This window comes from Globicephala melas, chromosome 11 (assembly GCF_963455315.2).
Source record: "Globicephala melas chromosome 11, mGloMel1.2, whole genome shotgun sequence".
NCBI lineage: Eukaryota > Metazoa > Chordata > Mammalia > Artiodactyla > Delphinidae > Globicephala > Globicephala melas.
Genome location: NC_083324.2, coordinates 4,303,815 through 4,324,557, shown reverse-complemented (window position 1 = coordinate 4,324,557; position 20,743 = coordinate 4,303,815). Strand labels below are relative to the sequence as shown.

At 37.3% G+C, this 20,743-nt stretch overlaps 1 protein-coding gene and 1 pseudogene across 2 annotated transcripts in view; one reads left to right on the top strand and one right to left on the bottom strand.

The window, feature by feature from the left end:
• TMCC1 (transmembrane and coiled-coil domain family 1) overlaps positions 1-20,743 on the bottom strand; it is a 220,593-nt gene that overhangs the window by 161,804 nt on the left and 38,046 nt on the right. For both annotated transcript variants that reach the window (XM_060307224.1, XM_060307226.1), the window contains exon 2: positions 2,136-2,191. The gene's annotated coding sequence lies outside the window, so the exon portion shown is untranslated. The remainder of the gene's footprint in view (positions 1-2,135; positions 2,192-20,743) is intronic.
• LOC115844109 (protein SET-like) lies at positions 12,295-13,181 on the top strand (annotated as a pseudogene).

Below are 20,743 nucleotides of genomic sequence, written 5' to 3'. Positions count from 1 at the left end.
CTCTCAGAAGACCTTCTCATCATGTATATGGACATTGTCACTGTGGCTCTGCTGACCATATTCTTTCATGCCTATTTTCCCATCTGCTAACCTCTTCATGACTCAGGAGAGTAAACTGTGCTGACAGGGTTAAAGACCTTTGTCTCTCACCGGTACCTTCCTACTGTCTAAATACCACAAAATTCTTTGCTCCCAAACTAAGCAAATGAGTAGGAGCCATGAGAATGGGAAATTTCACGGCCTTTCACTCAAATTCTTTGTGGCCACACCGAAATCTTGCCACACCACTGGGGGCCTCCTACCTTTTTCCTGACTGTGTATTGCTTTATATTTCCTTTCCCCTTTTCAAGAGCCAAGAAAGAGGCCCTTAATCCTTACTAGATTAACAACTGTCTTGGTTTGTACTGGAGTTTTCTGTGGCTCCTTGTGGGGAAAAATGTTGACAATAGTGTATGTGTTTAATTATCCTCATCTTCTCTCAAGAGTTTGTAGCACATACTAATAGTTATTGAATTATTTTCACTCTGCAAAGCATTAAGCTTCTCAGAGAAAAAGGGCTATGTAACCAAGATAATCCAGTAACAGTGTATATCAAGTAATCTCTTCTTCCACTGTGAAAGCAGCAGGCTGATAATGAGGAAGTAATTTACTTTTTTTCTTATTTATATTGCATAAGCTAAATAATACAACTGATTTTTTTTTTGGTTGATTTTGAAAGTAAATATGTAAAATAAGCTTCTCCCATGAGAATAAAAGATACCATGAAGAGAGGAATGGTGTCAAGGTTAGCTGGAAAACCAAATGACCCACTTGTCTCATATATAAACATATCAGGAATTTATTACTCAGCAAATCAGTTTTATTAGGCAGTATTATAAACTAATCAGGTGGTCACCTGCTTCTTATTTTTTAAAAAATGGAGAATCTGGTACATTTTAAATGTCAGTAACTTCATTTGAGATTTCACTAGCATGTCTACATTATTTATTTTCAAATAATTCAAAATGATCAATTACAAGGAAATTCCAGCATGTCTAGGAAAACCTAGAAATAAAGTGTTAATTTTCAAGCCAAAGCTTGCACAGGATATCGACATAGCTGCAAAGATTACCTAGAAGAAGAGTAATAAATTCTGGGATTTCTAAAGGCAAAACATATATTAATGATACTAACAGAAGCTTACTTAACATGGAACACTAAAGAAACTTAATTGAGCTTTGAACATCAAGTTGTTAGACAAGAATTTTGAAAAACAACCTGTTGCACTGATTATAATATGTAATCTGGTACTTGTACCTATCATCTGCATTATTGCTGTGATATCAACACAAACAAGAAATATTGCTTGTCCAAAAAAAAAAAGAAAAAGAAAGAAAGAAGTATTTCTTGTCAAATACTGTGAAACTTGGTAAAACTTTCTGTAGGCCAAGAAAAAATCTTTAAGGCCACCTTTTAATTTGCGACAAATATTAAGGAAGGTCAAATGCTATGCCAAAAATACCAAAGACAGTAATGCTATAATAATTAATTATATAAAACTTGTGACAGTAAGAAAAGCAAGCACTAAAGGAATTCAATAATGTGAAAGTTTTTTAGAACTCCCCTATTTTCTTCTGTAAAACAGTAGTAAAATTCAAATCAATAATAACTGTTGCTCAGTTTATAAAATTTCTCAAATAACCATATTGGGGTCTCTGGTTTAACACAAACAAGTACAACAGTAAAGCTAAGTGTGCTTTCAAAAGAAGGAAATGTTAGCTTCTCTTTTATTCATTCAGCTTCTCTGAAAAGTAAAGTTCTTTTAGTAAACCAGAGGAAATGGGTAAAGAGCAAAGGGAACAAAAGGACATGGGAGAAAGTGGGCAGGGGGAAGGGGTGAAAAGTGGGGAAAAAAGAGGAAGAAAACTGGTAGCCACCAACAAACCAGGTATTTCAGATAACTTTGTTAAATTCTCAGAATTTTTCTACAACAGTTTTGCAAAAAAATTCCAAATTATATATGAATTATCTTTCTTTTTTTCCTTTAAGTTTTTCTTCCCAACTGTTTAGTTTTTGTGATAGATATGGTGACCAAAGCTTTCTGGTTTGGCTATGAACCAAGTTATTTCATTGATGATAAAGAGTTGGATACTTGCCTTTATCACTCTTCCTCAAGCACTTCTAAGGTGTTCTGGAATCGTTTTAGGAAAAGCTGAAAAGCAAACATTAAGAAATACAAAGTGAGAAACTTACAAGATGGAAACATCTATATAAACAAAGAAAAGTAAGTATACACATAACAAAATGTTAACATTTATCTCTCACTGGTGGGAGTAGGGTAATTTTTTCTAGTGTTTTTTAGTATTTTCTAATTTTGCAAAGGTATAATAAAAAACTGTAATCAAGGAAAAATACCTTGGGAAAAAAAGAAACTTGTCAATACTTAAAAAAGAAAGTGGCGTGTTTTATAAATAGCAATGAATATTTTTACACTATGATACTGAATTAGGAATGGTTATTCCATTAATTCTGATCTTAAAGTAACATGAAATGCAAAACAAGTACATACATGAAAAACAGCATAATTTTATAAGCAAATATTTTTCAAGTAGCTTCCAATTGTCTATCTGCATTTTATATTTAAAAGCAACTCTTAAAAACTATATCTACCCTGAACAATTGAGGCTCAAGATGCACCAAAATTGAAAATTTCCTGGAAAACAAGTTTCTGACAGCCATTACCAGAGAAGCAATTTACTTAGGCACATATTTGGGGGGCATCTGCTTTGTGCTCAGCATTATACAGACCAAATAACGTATCCTATCTTACCCTCAAGGAACTCACAATCTAGGATGGAAAGTAAGATTTACATACTTGCAACTTAAGGAAAACAGCACAAAACAACATAATTAAGTGCTAAATTGTGGGAGGAAAACTGTGATTACCATCAGAAGCAGAAGATTAGTTAGATTAGATTTGTTCAGAAAAGCTTCAAGAAGGAGAAAGAAGCTTTAATGAAGGATGAGAAGATGGATGAATAAGCAGGAAAATATAGGCCAAGATTCCCAGCTAGAGAGCAGTAAACACAGCACAGATCAGTAAATACAGTATACGTTTGGGGGCTAGTGAAGAGGCCAGATGCCTGTACTGGTGGATACTCATTTCTGAGTCATCTGGAGAACTAAGTGGCTGGTGGGCAGATGTGAATGGAGGATTTTCCATCTTTAAACTTTTTCTACCTTTTGAATTTTGTACTTTATGACTATTATTATGTTGAGAAAAAATAAACTTACATATTTGAAAAAAAGAAAGTAAATACATGTTTACATGTTTTAATCTCTAGGGTAAACATTTAAAAATAGTAGAAGAGTATATAACTACTAGGCTAATAGAAAGGAAAAGTAGAATTAAAATACCCAAATAAATGCAAAAAGGCGGGAAAGCAAGATCACAGATAAGTAGAACATATAAAAAGCAAAATATAAGATGTCAACTGTAAACCCAAATATTCCAGTAATTACATTAAAAGTAAGTGGACCAAAAGAAAAAAATCATTGTACTAAATAAAAAACAGGGAATTGGTGGTCCAGTGGTTAGGACTCGGTGCTTTCACTGCAGTGGTCCAGGTTCAATCCCTGGTCTAGGAACTAAGATCCCACAAGCTGCGCAGCATGGCCAAAAAAAAAAAATTTCAATCTTATGGTGTCTAAAAGAATCACACCAAAAATATAGAGAACAATTAAAATATAACGTATGGAAAAGGTCACACAAACATAAACTAAACAAAAGCTGCTCTAGCTTTATTAATAGTACTCAAAGTAGATTATAATGCAAAAAGTGTTAACAGAGGAGTAATTCATAGGATTAAATGTAGAATTCATCAGGAAGACATAATTTTAAATTTGTATGCATGCAATAACATAGCCTCCAAATACATAAAGCACAACTTAGCAGAACTACAAGGAGAAGTGAAATATATCCATAATCATAATGGGGAAATTTTTAACATCTATCTCAGTAATTGATAGAATAAATGACCTAAATAGGAGGAAATAAAGAGATAAATATAGATTTGAATAGCATGGTTAACAAACTGGAACTAAACAGACATTTATGTAACACAGCACCCAGTAACTGCAGAATAAATACTCTATCAAGCACAAAGAGATCACTTACAAAAACTGATCCATATGCTGAGCACTAAGGCAAGTTTCACAAGTTATTCTCTGACCACAATGTGGATTCCTAAGGTTTAGAAAGAGTAGATGAAATCACATTCTCCCCACCACCCACACTGTCTCCTGACCCAACCTGTCGGCAATACAGATGGGATGAAGCAATACAGAGGCTGGACAAGCACCCAAAACCCTAAAAGAGAGAAAGCTTTCTCTCTAACCAAAGGAAATATAGCCCCAAGAGCAGGAAAGAATCCCATTGCGGTCAGGAAGATTAAACCACAAATTATGATAAATTGCTGAAGACTGAATGTGGGCTAGCATGAGAGTGTAAAGTCTCTGGGGGCTGCAATCATAGGAGAGTTTCCAGCCTATTACAGGCTTTTCCTCCAGAAATCCCAAAAGGCTCTCTAATGCGGGGGCGGGGGGGGGGGGATCTGAGAGAATGCAAAGAAAGTTCCTCATCCCTGCCCCCACCTCTGTGGAGCTTGGCAGCCAATGCCAATCAGCCCAGATCTATTTCCTCTATCTCCCTATGGAATGAAAGACTTAATCTGCAAGAAAAAAAAAAATCACCAAGGCCTGTACCCTGAGAACACTGGCAGAATCTCACTATAGCTGGAAGAAAGAAAAGGAGACTACACCCAATCTTCACTATTTCTCTAAAGTAACAATCTTAATACAGGGGGAAAGGGCTTTAAAAACTTTAACTTAGGGACTTCCCTGGCGGTCCAGTGGTTAAGACTCCACACTTCCATTGCAGGGGGCATGGGATGGATCCCTGGTTGGGGAACTAAGATCCTGTGGTATGGCCAAAAAAATAAAATAAAATAAAATACAGGGGCAGAGAAGGCTGCTTTAAATAGAAAATTCAAATAAAGAATAAACCATTATTGGTTAAAATCTATTTAAAAAAAAAACTTTGCCTTAAAAAAAGGGGGTGGTGGTGTTAGAAAACCTAACCCAGACACAGCAGTTGGGGAAAAACAAGGACGGGGAACAACTCCACTCCTAGAAGTAGAAAGTTTTATGAAGGCCACAGCTCCGAGATCCAGGTTCTAGTGCCTGCCAAAATCTGAGGTTTAACAAACCACCACAGAACTCCCCCCACCCTCCACTACCAGGCTAATAAGCTTTAAGTAAAAATAACAATGGAATATAGCTGCAAAGGACGAACTCACTGTGTGAAACAGCACAAAGGGAAAACCCAAAGCCAAGCAGGGAGATAAGAGACACTAGGGAAATCTGAAGTCTCTGGTTTCCATGGCAACAACAAATGTCAACTCTGGTAACCATAGCAATAATAATGTTTAAACATAGCTCAACCCCTAACAGATTAATTCAAATTCCACCCTAAAGGACTAGCAGAAGGAAACTTGCAGTGTTCTCCAAGCATATCAGATATTTACCTCAGTACTTCCTGTTCTATACAAAATGGTCACGTTTCAACAAGAAATTATGAAGCATGCCAAAGGCAGTAATAAAAACACAGTTTGAGGAAACAAAACAATTATCAGAACTAGATTCAGACATGATATAGATTTTAGAGTTATCAGGGAATTTAAAACATGATTAATATGGTGAAGACTCTAATGGAAAAGGTAGACAACATGCAAGATCAGATAGGTAATTTCAGAGAGACATGGAAATCATAAGAAAAAATCAAGTGGAAAAAACATGGTAATAAATAACAAATGCTTCTGACAAGCTTATTAGTAGATTTGAAACAGCTAAAAAAAGAATCAGTGAACTTGAAGACTGGCTAATAGAAATTGCTCAAACTGAAATGTAAGGAAGAAAAAGAATAGGAAAATAAAACAGAAAAAAAACATCCAAGAACTGTGGGAAAATATCAAACTGTGTAACACTCAGAGTGCCTGGAGAAGAAAGAACAGAGCAGAAGAAATATTTGAATGGCCAAGAACTTACCAAAATTAGTAACAAGACACCAAACTACAGACTTAAAAAGGTCCAAAAACATCAAACAGGATAAATAACAAAAAAACAAAAACAAAAAAACTAAGCATATCATATTCAAATCGCTGAAAGGCAAAGAGAAAATCTTGAAGGCAGTCAGAGAGGGGAAAAAACATATTATATACAGAGGAACAGGATAAGGATTATAATAAGCTTCTTGTCAGCAACTGTCCAAGCAAGATGATACTGGAGTAGCAACTTTAAAATGTAAGAAAAAACTGCTGAACCAGTATTCTATATCCAGTGAAAATATCCTTCATAAATGAAGAGGAAATAAGGACTTTCCCAATGTAAGCTGGTGCAGCCACTATGGAAAACAGTATGGAGGTTCCCTAAAAAACTAAAAATAGAGTTGCCATACGATCCAGCAATCCCACTCTTGGGCATATGTCCGGAGAAAACTCTAATTAAAAAAGATACATGCACCCCAATATTCATAGCAGCACTAGTTACAATAGCCAAGACATGGAAGCAACCTAAATGTCCATCAACAGATGAATGGTTGAAGAAGATGTGGTATTATGTATACAATGGACTACTACTCAGCCATAAAAAAGAATGAAATAAACTTATTTACAAGACAGAAACAGACTCACAGACAGAGAAAACAAACTTACGCTTGCCAAAGCGGAAAGGGGGTAGGGATAAACTGGGACTTCGTGCTTAACAGATACATACTACTATATATAAAACAGATAAACAAGGCCTACTGTATAGCACAGGGAGCTATGTTCAATATCTTGTAATAACCTAAAATGGAAAAGAATCTGAAAAATAATAGATATATGTGTGTGTGTGTTTGTGTGTGTGTGTATAACTGAATCACTTTGCTGTACACCTGAAACTAACACAACGCTGTAAATCAACTATACTTCAATTTTTAAAAAATCCTGATTTCAAATTTCTTACATCATCAAGCAGTCACAATATGTCATTCAAAAGAAAAAGGAAAAAACACTCATAATAAACATATAACATATGTTACATTTCAATACGCCTTCAGAATGTCAAATTTTGCTCAACTGCCACAGAGCCAGTCGTAAATCTCTCTAGAGTAAATGGATGAACACAAAGTTTAGAAATGAAACTTCGTCATGTTTTTCAGATTTTAAAAAAGTCTCTAACTTATGCTCTTTCTCCTTCACTGTAGGTCATTTGAGATGGTTTCAATGGTAACACATACTTTATGCTTTGCTACACTGCAAATTTATTCAACAGTTCTATTCTTGAAGTCATTATTTCTTCTCATGCTTCTATTTTATAAGGGACAACATTTTTCCAGCTACCTCCTAAGGGGATTTGTGATTTAGCAACATCTTTTCCCAGCCCAGTCATTCACACTCAAAACAAATCTTTCTCTTGAGACAGAAATGAGAAAGATATAATCAAGGAAATTCAATAGACATTTACTACTTTGAAAAATGTAATCTCTTCAGTCACAAATATAGTTTTATCACACTTCCTTGAGTTTATTCAATAAATATGGCCAAAGCAACAGGACCTTACAGTGACTACAAAGAACAAGTAGTTATAGGGCCTTAGCTTAAACTGTTCTGTGAATGAATGAACACGCAAACATGAGAATACAAAATACTAAGATACAGTGTTTCATTAAAGTGAGAAATATGGTCAAAGTGAGACTGCCCAGTGAGTAGTTGATAACTGCTAGACAGCAAATGCACTGGCAGACTCTATCTGATGTATTTTGGAACTATGGAGTCTATTTAAGGCTTGGATCTTCCAAGGGGGAAGGCTTGGACAATAAGTTGCATTTAATTTCAATTTCAACTCTTAGCACTGTAGCAGCTACACAGCTTCCTCCAGCAACATGGACGTGAGCTGAGCAAGGTTCCTACAACAGCTTGGACACAGCTTGTGGGACCTAGGGTGGGCAAAAAAAAGACCCTGTCTTCCAAATATCACAGATCTATGCCCTGATCACTGATTATTGCTTCTGATCACAAAGCTGCAAAGAGACAGGTGCCCATTTTTGTTGCACCTTACCTCCCCACCACCCCGCACCACCCTGTAGTTGCAAGGCCCTCCCTCTCCAGCTAAGTGACTTCCAAGGGATTTATTTAAAGGACTGGTTTCCTGTTCTCCCAATCCTTCTCCCCGCCTCCTTTCCCCCCTATCGGGAGCAAGAGCCTAAAGACTAGGATGTTGGAAAGCAACTGCATACACATTCTTCTCAAGTTCACATGGGACACCTTCCAGGACAGACCATATATTAGCTAACAAATTCCTAGAAACACAAAATCTACCAAGACTAAATCAAGAAGAAATAGAAAGGGACTTCCCTAGTGGCGCAGTGGCTAAGAATCCACCTGCCAATGCAGGCGACACCGGTTCGAGCCCTGGTCCGGGAAGATCCCACATGCCGCAAAGCAACTAAGCCCGTGTGCCCCAACTACTGAGCCTGCACTCTAGAGCCCACGAGCCACAACCACTGAAGCCCGCGTGCCTAGAGCCCGTGCTCCACAACAAGAGAATCCACCGCAATGAGAAGCCCACGCACCACAACGAAGAGTAGCTCCCGCTTGCCACAACTACAGAAAGCCTGCGCACGTGCAGCAACAAAGACCCAACACAGCCATAAATAAATAAATAAATAAAATTTTTTTTTTTAAAAAAAAAGAGGAAATAGGAAAATAGACCTATAAAGAGTAAGGAGATTGAATCAGTAATCAAAAATCTCCTGACAAATAAAAGCCCTGACTTGATTTGTTTCACTGGTCAATTCTACCAAGCATTTAAAGAAGAACTAATACCAATCTTTCTTAAACTTTTCCAAAAAATTGAAGAGGAGGGAATACTTCCTAATCATCCTATGAAGCCAGCATTACTGATACCAAAACCAGACAAAACCACCTCAAGAAGAGAAAACAACAGGGTTATTATCATAACCCTTATTATAATATTGAGACATTTTTTGCCTTTTTCACTTTCACCCTCTCATGAGGATAACGTGACGTTCTCATGGCTCTTAGGGCTAATGGGATATAAGAATCTAGCTGTCTTGTATGAAGTCAAACATTAAAGAGATTGGCACAAATGTAAAATAATCCTACTCTTATTAAATATTATTTTAGAAAATGACGTGTTATTCATATTAACATGTAATGGGTTTATTACTTTTTAAATTAATTAAATATTCTTTAAAATCTGTTTTGATTGCTAATACAGTAAATATCAATAAACATAACCCAAATAAACAAAAGCTTTTTGGGGTCCTCAATAATCTAAGTATAAAGGAGGCCTAATACCAGTTTAATACTGGTCTAACTCACGAAAGTTAAAGAAAGACTGAGGAATCGTCCCAAATTAAAGGAGACTATACCGACTCTGCCCTAGATCTTGGACCGGGAAACAAAAGAAAAGATAATTGGCAAAATTTGAACAGGATTTATAGGTTAGATAACAGTATTGTATTGATGTTCACTTCCTGATTTTGGTAATTGTACTGTGATCAATAAAATGTGAACTTTGGGGACTCTGGGTGAAGAATTCGGGGGATTCTTTGGTTAGTTTTGCAACTCTTTATAGATTTGAAATTATTTCAAAATGAAAATTAAAATTCTTTTAATTAAATTGATTTAAAAGATCACTCAAACTAAGTATCAGAGAGGATGTGGAGCAACTGCAGCTAGTGCTAATACTAAATGGTATAACCTCTTTGGAAAACGTGTGGCAGTATGGTAGGCAGAACGGCCCCCCAAAGATGTTTCTATCCTGTGAATATGTTACCTTACCTGACAAGAGAGACTGTGCAGACGTGATGGAATCAAAGATTTTGACACTGGGAGGTTATCCTGCATTATCCAGGAGGGCTCAATGTAATCACATAGGTCCTTATAAGTGAAAGAGGGAGGCAAGAGTGTCAGAGTCAGAGGCGATGGGACACAGAAAGAGAGGTCGGTATGATTATATTTTGAAGATGAAAGGGGGTCATGAACCAAGGAGTATAAACAGCCTCTAGAAGCAAGAGGCAAGAAAATAGGATTCTCCCCTAGAATCTCCAGAAAAAATACAGCCTTGCCAACATCTTGATTTTAGCCTAGTGAGATCCATTTCAGACTTCTGGCCCCCGGAAATGTAAGACAATAAACATGTGTTGTTTTAAGCCATTAAGTTTGTGGTCATTTGTTACAGCAATAGGAAGCTAACAGCACTTTCTTAAAAAATTTAACAAACACCCTCCATATGACCTATCCATTCCATTCCAGATTTTTACCCAAGAGAAATGAAAACATACATCCAAAGACTTGTACATAGATGTTTACAGCAGCTTTATTTATAATAGCCCCCAAACTAGATGGATAACAATCCATATGATAGAACACTGCTCAGCAATAAAAACTAAAAAAAAAAAAGATCAATACATGCAATAACATCAATGAACTTCAAAAGCATTATGCTGAGTAAAAGAAGCCAAGCAAAAATACAAGCTTTATGATTCCATTTATATAAAAAATTATATATAATATACATATATATGTATGCATATAAAATTAACCTACAGTGATTGCCTGTGCATGGAATTGGAGGGAAAGATGGATTACAAGGGACAAGGGGAAACTTTGGGGGGTGATGAAAATATTTATCTTGATTATGGTGATGGTTTCAAAAGTGTATACTTATGTCAAAACTCACTAAATTAAAAACTTTATGTGCAACTTATTGCATGTTAATTATACTTCATTAAAATTTTAAAAAATTTAATAAAGTGATAAAGAAACAAACATTAGTTTTGAACACCTACATACTCAACACTGAGCCAAGAACTGTGAAACAATCAGGAAACAAATGCAAGGAGTATGAAATAGTAGATAAGAATCTAGACCTTAGAACCAATCAGTCCTATATTTGATTGTCAGTTTCAATAATTGGTAGCAAAGGGAGTCTTGGCTTTCTAAGCCTCAGTCTCATTTTCTATAATAATATCTAACTCATATGGTTGTTGTAAGAATTAAAAGAAATAATATATGAAAATCACCTCTGCCAAATTTGGAAGTACCCAATTAATGGTAGCTATAAGAATACTATCTTTTTTTCCCCCCAGAATCTGGTGAGCTGCATGCTTCTTTACAGGTGAGGCCAATCTAATTCTTGACTTACATATTAATTCTTACGTTTATTTAAATAAAAGAATTATAAGAAGCAGTGTGCACAAACAATAAGAGAACTTAGAGCAAGGGAAAAGAAAACAAGTAGTGCATTACAGTGAAATAAATTAACTGATGGTCCTAACAAAAGCCCTGAGTTATCAAGAACAGATTCATTAGGGACTTCCCTGGCAGTCCAGTGGTTAAGATTCTGCGCCACCAATGCAGGGGGCCCAGGTTCGATCCCTGGTTGGGGAACTAAGATCCCACATGCCATGGAGTGCAGTCAAAAAATTAAAAATAAATAAATAAAGAAAGAACAGATTCATCATACACAGAAAACTGTCTTTAACAGGGTGAAAATTTTTTTCTTACAAGGCCAAAAAGGAACACACATTTCAGAAAAATTACTATTCTAAAATGGTTAATTTCTTTGAAAGCTACATTTCTTCAACAGAGGTAAACTTTACCAATCTGGAAACATTTATAACTCTTTATCCCCTTTCAATATTAAACAAATGAAATATTACCATATATGACAAAACATTTTCTGTAGCTCTAAATAATTTACTTTGTATGATTCTCAACAATCCTAAAGATATAAATTCCTCAAAGCTGAAACAAAATGGTCTACTGAAATCAGACTTTCATACAAAACCTTTCAGTATTTCTTAAATGAAGTAAAATTTTAAAACATGCAGTACATGCTATTATGGCTCACTTGCCTACTAACTGTGGGTCCTTGAGCAAATTACTGAATTTGATCTCTAAAGTATGGATTAAAATATTTCCCATCTCATGGGGTTACTGTAAAGAATAAATGAGAAATGCATGCATGGAAAGTACTTTATATAGTGCCTGGCAAGAAGTAAGCAAATACTCAGTAAGTGTTAGCTGCTATTTTTTTTTTTAAACTACTATTAAACACATACCTCTAACCTAGCCTTACACCTAAAGCAACTAGAGAAAGAAGAACAAACAAAACCCAAAGTTAAAGTTCTCAGAGCTCCTGGTACGAGCCTCTTTCCTTGGGTGGATTCTTGGCTTTTCTCCCAGCATGGCCCCCAAACACCAGTTTTCACTTCCACCCCAAGCAAAGAAACCGAAGAAACCGAGACTGACTCCTGCCTCCAGGCCAGAGGAAATATCTGCTTCTCCGAACTTGCCGAAGGAAGAAAAAGAATAGCAAGAAGCAATTGAACATACTGATGAAGTACAAAATGAAAACGGACAGACTTGACGAACAAGCCAGTGAGGAGATTTTGAAAGTACAACAGAAATATAACAAACTCCGCCAACCATTTCTTCAGAAGACGTCAGAATTGATCGCCAAAACCCCACATTTTTGGGTAATATCATTTGTTAACCATCCGCAAGTGTCTGCACTGCTTGGGGAGGAGGATGAAGAGGCGCTGCATTATTTGACAAGAGTTGAAGTGACAGAATTTGGAGATATTAAATCAGGTTACAGAATAGATTCTTATTTTCATGAAAACCCTTACTTCGAAAATAAAGATCTCTCCAAAGAATTTCATCGGAATGAGAGTGATGATCCGTCTTCAAAGTCCACTGAAATCAAATGGAAATCCAGAAAGGATGTGACAAAACGTTCAAGTCAAACGCAGAATAAAGCCAGCAGGATGAGACAGCATAAGGAACCAGAAAGCTTCTTCACCTGGTTTACTGATCATTCTGATGCAGGTGCAGATGAGTTAGGAGAGGTCATCAAAGATGATATTTGGCCAAATCCATTACAGTACTACTTGGTTCCAGACATGGATGATGAGGAAAGGGAAGGAGAAGAAGGTGACGATGATGATGAAGAGGAAGAAGGATTGGAAGATATTGATGAAGAAGGGGATAAGGATGAAGGAAGATGAAGGAGAAGATGACTAATGGAACACTGATGGATTCCAACCTTCCTTTTTTAATTTTCTCCAGTCCCTGGGAGCAAGTTGCAGTCTTTTTTTTTCTCCTCCTCCTCTTGTGCTCAGTCGCCCTGTTTTTGAGGTCTCTTTTCTCCTTTATACCATGGCTCACAACTTATTTTGGGGGAAAATACCTTGAGCAGAATTCAGTGAGAAAAGAATCTCTACCCCTTTCTGTTTCAAATTCATTTTTATCCCTTCTTGTCTCAACAAAAACTTTATGGAATGAACACCACCATGCTCTGTGGGAAAAAAGAAAAACCTTCTGCTCCCTTAGCTCTGCTGGAAGCTGGAGGGTGCTAGGCCCCTGGGCAGTAGTGCATAGAATTCTAGCTTTTTTCCTCCTTTCTCTGTATACTGGACTCAGAGATTGCACTGTGTCTCTATGTGAATATGGACAGTTAGCATTTACCAACATGTATCTGTCTACTTTCTCTTGTTTAAAAAAAGAAAAAAAACTTTAAAAAATGGGGTTATAGAAGGTCAGCAAAGAATGGGTTTGAGATGTTTGGGTGGGTTAAGTGGGCATTTTGACAACATGGCTTCTCCTCTGGCATGTTTAATTGTGATGTTTAATGGACATCTCTGCAGTTTAAGATGACACTTTTAAAATAAAATTCTCTCCTAATGATGACTTGAGCCCTGCCACTCAATGGGAGAATCAGCAGAACCTGTAGGATCTTATATGCAATTGACATTCTCTATTGTAATTTTGTTCCTGTTTATTTTAAAAGTTTTCTTTTTGTTTCTCTGGAAAGGAAAGATGATGCTCAGTGTTAAACGTTAAAAGTGTACAAGTTGCTTTGTTACAATAAAACTAAATGTGTATACACACACACAAAAAAACCCTAAGTTAGCAGAAGGAAAGAAATCATGAAGATCAGAGCAGAAATAAATGAAATAGAGACGAAGAAAACAATAGCAAAGATCAATGAAACTAAAAGCTGGTTCTTTGAGAAGATAAACAACATTGATAAACCTTTAGCCAGACTCATCCAGAAAAAAAGGGAGAGGACTCAAATCAATAAAATTAGAAATGAAAAAGGAGAAGTTACAATGGACACCACAGAAATACAAAGGATCATAAGAGACTACTACAAGCAACTATACACCAATAAAATGGACAACTGAGCAGAAATGGACAAATTCTTAGAAAGGCACAACCTTCCAAGACTGAACCAGGAATAAGTAGAAAATATGAACAGACCAATTACAAGTACTGAAATTGAAACTGTGATTAAACTCTTCCAACAAACAAAAGTCCGGGACCAGATGGCTTCACAGGCATATGCTATCAAACATTTAGAGAAGAGTTAACACCTACCCTTCTGAAACTCTTACAAAAAATCGCAGAGGAAGGAACACTCCCAAGCTCATTCTATGAGGCCACCATCACCCTGATACCAAAACCAGACAAAGATATCACAAAAAAAGGAAATTGCAGGCCAATATCAATGATGAACATAGACACAAAAATCCTCAACAGAATACTAGCAAATCGAATCCAACAACACATTAAAAGGATCATACACCATGATCAAGTGGGATTTATCCCAGGGATGCAAGGATTCTTCAATATCTGCAAATCAATCAGTGTGATACACCACTTCAACAAATTGAAGAATAAAAACCACATGACCATCTCAATAGATGCAGAAAAAGCTTTTGACAAAATCAACACCCATTTATGATAAAAATCTCCAGAAAGTGGGCACAGAGGGAACCTACCTCAACATAATAAAGGCCATATATGACAAACCCACAGAAATGTCTTTCTCAACAGTGAAAAACTGAAAGCATTTCCTCTAAGATCAGGAACAAGACAAAGATGTCCACTCTCGCCACTTTTATTCAACATAGTTTTGGAAGTCCTAACCACAGTAATCAGAGAAGAAAAAAATAATAATAAAAAGAATCCAAATTGGAAAAGAAGTAAAACTGTCACTATTTGCAGATGACATGATACTGTACATAGAAAATTCTATAGATGCTACGAGAAAACTACTAGAGCGCAACAATAAATTTGGTAAAGCTGCAGGATACAAAATTAATACACAGCAATCTCTTGCATTCCTATACACTAACAATGAAAGATCAGAAAGAGAAATCAAGGAAACAATCCCATTTACCACAGCATCAAAAAGAATAAAATACCCAGGAATAAACCTACCAAAGGAGACAAAAGACCTGTACACAGAAAACTATAAGACACTGATGAAAGACATCAAAGATGACACAAAGAGATGGAGAGATATACCATGTTCTTAGATTGGAATAATCAATAATGTCAAAGTGACTAAACTACCCAAAGCAATCTACAGATTCAATGCAATACCTATTAAATTACCACTAGCATTTTTCACAGAATTAGAACAAAAAATTTTACAATTTGTATGGAAACACAAAAGACCACAAATAGCCAAAGCAATCCTTTTTTTAAATTTTAACATCTTTATTGGAGTATAATTGCTTTACACTGTTGTGTTAGTTTCTGCTGTATAACAAAGTGAACCAGCGATATGTATACATATATCTCCATATCCCCTCCCTCTTACATCTCCCTCCCACCCTCCCTATCCCACCCCTCTAGGTGGTCACAAAGCACCAAGCTGATCTCCCTGTGCTATGTGGCTGCTTCCCACTAGCTATTTTACATTTGGTAGTGTATATATGTCAATGTCACTCTCTCACTTCGTCCCAGCTTACCCTTCCTCCTCTCTGTGTCCTCAAGTCCATTCTCTATGTCTGTGTCCCCAAGCAATCTTGAGAAAGAAAAATGAAGCTAGAGGAATCAGGCTCCCCGACTTCAGACTATACCACAAAGCTACTGAGATCAAAACAGTGTGGTACTGGCACAAAAACAGAAATACAGATCAATGAAACATGATAGAAAGTCCAGAGATAAACCCATGCACCTATGGTCACCTAATCTATGACAAAGGAGGCAAAAATATACAATGGAGAAAAGACAGTCTCTTCAATAAGTGGTGCTGGGAAAACTGGACAGCTACATGTAAACAAATAAAATTAGAACACTCCCTAACACCATAAACAAAAATAAACTCAAAATGAATTAAAGACCTAAATGTAAGACTGGATACTATAAAACTCTTAGAGGAAAACACTCTTTGACATAAATCACAGCAATATCTTTTTGGATCCACCTCCTACAGTAATGAAAATAAAAACAAAAGTAAACAAATGGAACCTGATTAAACTTAAAAGTTTTTGCACAGCAAAGGAAATGATAAACAAAACGAAAAGACAACCCACAGAATGGGAGAAAATATTTGCAAATGAAGCGATCAACAAGGGATCAATCTCCATAATATACAAACAGCTCATGCAGCTCAATATCAACAACAAAAAAACCCAATCAAAAAATGGGCAAAAGATCTAAATAAATATTTCTCCAGGGCTTCCCTGGTGGCGTAGTGGTCAAGAATCCACCTGCCAATGCAGGGGACATGGGTTTGAGCCCTGGTCTGGGAAGATCCCACATGCCGTGGAGCAGCTAATCCCGTGCGCCACAACTACTGAACCTGCGCTCTAGAGCCCACGAGCCACAACGACTGAAGCCCGTGTGCCTAGAGCCCGTGCTCCGCAACAAGACACCTCAGTGAGAAGCCCGCGCACCACAACGAGTAGCCCCCGCCCGCCACAAATAGAGGAAGCCGACGCGCAGCAACAAAGACCCAACGCAGCCAAAAATAAACGAATAAATTAAAAAACAAAAAATTTCTCCAAAGAAGACATTCAGATGGCTAAAAAGCACATGAAAAGATGTTCAACATCAGTAATTATTAGGGAAACACAAATCAAAACTACAATGAGGTATCACCTCACACTGGTCAGAATGGCCATCATCAAAAAATCTACAAACAGTAAATGCTGGAGAGGGTGTGGAGAAAAGGGAACCCTCCTACACTGCTGTGGGAATGTAAACTGGTACAGCCACCATGGAGAACAGTATGGAAGTTCCTTAAAAAACTAAAAATAGAGCTACCATATGATCCAGCAATCCCACTCCTGGGCATATATCCGGAGGAAACCATAATTCGAAAAGATACATGCACCCCAATGTTCACTGCAGTACTATTTACAATAGCCAAGACATGGAAGCAATCTAAATGTCCATCAACAGAGGAATGGATAAAAGAAGACATGGTATATATACACAATGGAATATTACTCAGGCATAAAAACAGAATGAAATAATGCCATATGCAGCAACATGGATGGACCTAGAGATTGCCATACTGAGTGAAGTCAGAGAAAGATAAATATCATATGATACCACTTATATGTGGAATCTAAAAAAAGGGTACAAATGAACTTATCTGCAAAACAGAAATAGAGTTACAGATGTAGAAAACAAACATAGTTACCAAGGAGTAAGGGGGAGAGGGATAAATTGGGAGACTGGAATTGAGATATACATACTACTATATGTAAAACAGATAACTAATAAGGACCTACTGTGTAGCACACAGAACCCTACTCAGTACTCTGTAATAACCTATATGGCAAAAGAATCGGAAAAAAAAAAATATATATATATATATATATATAAAAAAAAAACTGAATCACCTTGCTGTACACTTGAAACTAATACAACATTGTAAACCAGCTATAAAAAATTCAATAAAAATTATTTTTTAAAGAAATGTACCTCATCGTGATCATAAATTTAATAGTAAGATTTAAGAAGGATTACATTTAATGCAAAATTGTAAACTCTTTTCTAATTAACACTCAGATTAGGTCTCATCTGAAAACTGTTAGTACTTTACTGAAATGTCTGCATTTCTTTTGTAAATATAATTGCATAACCTGTAACCAAATCTAAATCCTGATAGTCAAAAATGTAGAAGGATACAATTACCTCATCAATTCATGTTCTTCTACTTAACACTGTTCAAACACTGAATGTCCTGTTCTTCTGTCTATGCTTTTCCCACAATTCAACTAAACAAATGTTTGAATGCCTTAAAAATGCAAGACATAATATCCTAGCTGGATCAACAGAAATTAGAAAAGAATCCTACGTTTTTTTCCACTATGCTTTCCTGAAACCAGAAGAGAAAGCTTATGTTATATCCAACTCACTCATGTTTAACAATATCTACTTAGGCCAGAGCTAAGATATATTTAATTTCACGTTTTGTCTTCCTATCACACAAAGTCTCTTCCATGAACTAACTTGCGTCCAAAAAACTGGCAGTTGCTGCTGAGATGAGGCAAAGGTTTAATCACTGGACGGCACTCACAGAAAATTAAACCAGTGAACCCAAGACCTGTTCAACAGTGGGGTTCCTCGGGTGGGTTTTTTTTACTTCCCTCAGCAATCGATACAACAACTTTCCAAACTGTACTCATAATGTATTCATTCCCAAGATCACTACTCAGAAGCATATAAATAAACCATGGCACAGCCAGAACCAACCAAACCTGTTTTGACAGATCCAGGCCAACCAACTGCACAGCTTCTGAAATATGCACCCCCACAGGCCTATGCAACATCAGCCTTTGGCTCCGGAATACGTTCCTTTCCTTCCTGTAGGCCTAGTTCTGGCTTTTGAGGAAAGAAAAATAAAGCTGTCAGCTGAGTGGATCAAACTTCCAGCAGGGTAAACAGAAAAAGCTTGTCATTTAAATCCCTTCGAGCAAGCATCTGCTCAACAGAAATGAAGGCAACTTAGTTATAAAAGACAACAACGAGGGGACTTTCCTAATGGCGCAGTGGCTAAGAGTCTGCCTGCCAATGCAGGGTACACAGGTTCGAGCCCTTGTCTGGGAAGATCCCACGTGCCGCGGAGCAAATAAGCCCGTGCACCACAACTACTGTGCCCGCGCACCTAGAGCCCGTGCTCCACAACAAGAGAAGCCACCGCAATGAGAAGCCCGCGCAAGGCAATGAAGAGTAGCCCCCGCTCACCCAACTAGAGAAAGCCTGTGCTCAGCAACAAAGACCCAACGTAGCCAAAAATAAATTAAATAAAATAAATTTTAAAAAAAAGACAACAATGGGGCTTCCCTGGTGGCGCAGTGGTTGCGAGTCCGCCTGCCGGTGCAGGGGACACGGGTTCGTGCCCCGGTCTGGGAGGATCCCACATGCCGCGGAGCGGCTGGGCGCGTGAGCCATGGCCGCTGAGCCTGCGCGTCCGGAGCCTGTGCTCCGCAAAGGGAGAGGCCACAACAGTGAGAGGCCCGCGTACCGCCAAAAAAAAAAAAAAAAAAAAGACAACAATGAAAATTCAATATAGTTTTTTTAATGATCAAAAGAATAATAAAATAAATTTAAAAAAAAAATGAATTCAATATATTTTAGTTTTTTTAATGATCAAAAGAATAAGAAAATACTCAAATATGCTACTTTCATCAAATTATAAACCAGCTAGCATAAGTAGAGAACAAAATAACTCAAAGCTAAATAATACCATGCAGATAGCTATTTTTAATTTTCTATGTTGATTCCATTAGGTAACATGCTTCTGAGCAATCAGGTCATGGCTTATGGAAGGGGAAGGGGTTGTTGGGTAGGGAGAGTACACTATTATTAAGTGCAAATATCAATTAATAATGCAGCCTTAATTATTTGCCAACATGAGAAACATGAGCAGGAGAACACTATTTCTGGAAAGCATTAAAATTACTGATCTAGTCATTCATTCAGGAAATATTATCCAATACCTACTCTTTGGTTAAAACTGCAGTACAGGCTTCCCTGGTGGCGCAGTGGTTGAGAGTCCGCCTGCCGATGCAGGGGACACGGGTTCGTGCCCCGGTCCGGGAAGATCCCACATGCCGCGGAGCGGCTGGGCCCGTGAGCCATGGCCGCTGAGCCTGCGCGTCCGGAGCCTGTGCTCCGCAACGGGAGAGGCCACAGCAGTGAGAGGCCCGCATACCGCAAAAAAAACAAACCAAAAAACAAACCACAAAAAACCTGCAGTACACATCAACACGTGTAAAAACCTACAGGACGGAGAAAGCACTGATAAGCATACCAGTATGGAAAAGCAATTCTCACATATGTATTTATTTGCATCTTAAGAACAAAACTATCGAACTAAACACAATAAGAGGGTATATCTAAATTTAACCAATGAGTTCTCTCCTGCACTAAGACATCTCCTTCTGTTTGTACTTTTTCACCACCTTCATCCAATTCCCCCTCCCCCCACCTCTGGTAACCACAAATCTGATCTTTTTTTCTATAAGTTTGTTTGTTGAAGTATAATTCACCTACACTATGTAAGTTCCTGGTGTACAACATAGTGATTCGATGTTTCTATACATTACAAAATGATCACCACGCCTCCTAAATATTCCTGAATTAATTCCTTTCTATCCTCTCCACCAACGCCAGTCTTGTCTAAGTAAGTCACCACTATCTCTCACCTGAACTAGTCTAAGTTCCTAACTAGTATCTCTGCCTCCACTCTGGTGCACCTCAATCCATTCTCTGCCTTGAGGTAAAAAATGCTCACATCAAAAAGCAAGTCTGGGGCTTCCCTGGTGGCGCAGTGGTTGAGAGTCCGCCTGCCGATGCAGGGGACACGGGTTCGTGCCCTGGTC